Source organism: Durio zibethinus, unplaced genomic scaffold (assembly GCF_047325235.1).
Source record: "Durio zibethinus cultivar Kanyao isolate XHJ-2024 unplaced genomic scaffold, ASM4732523v1 HiC_scaffold_70, whole genome shotgun sequence".
NCBI lineage: Eukaryota > Viridiplantae > Streptophyta > Magnoliopsida > Malvales > Malvaceae > Durio > Durio zibethinus.
This window is the reverse complement of record NW_028322693.1, coordinates 10001-12500: the sequence shown is the minus strand read 5'-3', so window position 1 is coordinate 12500 and position 2500 is coordinate 10001.

Below are 2500 nucleotides of genomic sequence, written 5' to 3'. Positions count from 1 at the left end.
TGCCATTTTTATGGCTTGTAAATTCATACAATGGTCCCCTAAGCCTTCACGTGAAGTTTCGTTGCAAGATGACTCGTTTTCTATTTTTCACGATTTTCGAAACTTTTTGCGGTTCGGGATTTTTTAGAATTTTTTTAGAAGGAGTTTTGGCCCCAAATTTTGTGGACGTGATCCTTCTATTTTTGTTGGCATGCACAAAAAAATTCAGCTAAAAACTCGAACCGGAGAAGATTTCGTGACCGTTTGAAAAAAGTGTCCCCGTTTCAGACACTTCAACGGCTACTGGCAGCAAACCTGTAAAATCTCAAACGCTCTTTAAGGGGGTGTGAGTTCTCAGAGGTTTGATGAGGGATAGGGGGCCAACACAAGGGCCAAGTACCAGCACCCATCGCACGTCATGTGCGCACACCCCCCCGGCCCCCCTCCCAATCGCCGGAACCCCAATGCCGCCGGTCAGGTTCTCCGGCGGTACTCCGGCGATGCTCCGGCGATGCTGTCCCGAGTGAAAAAAATGCGGCACCAGCACATGCTGGAGCCAAGCATGGGCACCGTGGCTCAAAATCGAACTTCGGCCAAGGCCTCGACCATCAATGGCACATGATGACGCATGGTGATGGCACATGCATCGACCATCATCGGCATAGGCTGCCCTTCGGTACGGGCACTTGCCTCGACCGCCATCGGCACAAGCTGGGCCCTGGTGTGGGTTGTTGCCTCGATCACCAGCGGCACATGCTGAGCCTTGGTGCGGGCGGTTGGCTCGAGCACCATCGGCAGACCCTGGGCCCTGGTGCGGCCGGTTGCCCCGATAACCATCGGCACACGCTGGGCCCTGGAGCGGCCGGTTGCCTCGATCACCATCGGCAAAAGCTGGGCCCTGGTGCGGGCGCTTGCCTCGACCACCATCGGCACACGCTGGGCCCTGGTGCGGGCGCTTGCCTCGAGCACCATCGGGCGCTTGCCTCGACCACCATCGGCACACGCTGGGCCCTGGTGCGGGCGCTTGCCTCGACCACCATCGGCACACGCTGGGCCCTGGTGCGGCAGGTTGCCTCGAGCACCATCGGCACACGCTGGGCCCTGGTGCGGTCGGTTGCCTCGAGCACCATCGGCACACGCTGGGCCCTGGTGCGAGCGCTTGCCTCGACCACCATCGGCACACGCTGGGCCCTGGTGCGGCAGGTTGCCTCGACCACCATCGGCACACGCTGGGCCCTGGTGCGGCAGGTTGCCTCGAGCACCATCGGCACACGCTGGGCCCTGGTGCGGTCGGTTGCCTCGATCACCATCGGCACACGCTGGGCCCTGGTGCGGGCGGTTGCCTCGACCACCATCGGCACACGCTGGGCCCTGGTGCGGCAGCTTGCCTCGAGCACCATCGGCACACGCTCGGCCCTGGTGCGGTCGGTTGCCTCGAGCACCATCGGCACACGCTGGGCCCTGGTGCGGCAGGTTGCCTCGACCACCATCGGCACACGCTGGGCCCTGGTGCGGGCGCTTGCCTCGACCACCATCGGCACACGCTCCACCCTGGTGCGGTCGGTTGCCTCGAGCACCATCGGCACACGCTGGGCCCTGGTGCGGCAGGTTGCCTCGACCACCATCGGCACACGCTGGGCCCTGGTGCGGGCGCTTGCCTCGACCACCATCGGCACACGCTGGGCCCTGGTGCGGGCGCTTCCCTCGACCACCATCGGCACACGCTGGGCCCTGGTGCGGCAGGTTACCTCGAGCACCATCGGCACACGCTGGGCCCTGGTGCGGGCGGTTGCCTCGACCACCATCGGCACACGCTGGGCCCTATTGCGGGCGCTTGCCTCGACCACCATCGGCACACGCGGGCCCTGGTGCGGCAGGTTGCCTCGAGCACCATCGGCACACGCTGGGCCCTGGTGCGGCAGGTTGCCTCGACCACCATCGGCACACGCTGGGCCCTGGTGCGGGCGCTTGCCTCGAGCACCATCGGCACACGCTGGGCCCTGGTGCGGCAGGTTGCCTCGACCATCATCGGCAGCCTCGAGCACCATCGGCACACGCTGGGCCCTGGTGCGGGCGGTTGCCTCGACCACCATCGGCACACGCTGGGCCCTGGTGCGGGCGCTTGCCTCGAGCACCATCCGCACACGCTGGGCCCTGGTGCGGCAGGTTGCCTCGAGCACCATCGGCACACGCTGGGCCCTGGTGCGGCAAGTTGCCTCGAGCACCATCGGCACACGCTGGGCCCTGGTGCGGCAAGTTGCCTCGAGCACCGCGGTCGGTTGCCTCGAGCACCATCGGCACACGCTGGGCGCTGGTGCGGGCGCTTGCCTCGACCACCATCGGCACACGCTGGGCCCTGGTGCGGCAGGTTGCCTCGATCACCATCGGCACACGCTGGGCCCTGGTGCGACAGGTTGCCTCGAGCACCATCGGCACACTATCGGCCCTGGTGCGGGCGGTTGCCTCGACCACCATCGGCACACGCTGAGCCCTGGTGCGGGTGCTTGCCTCGAGCACCATC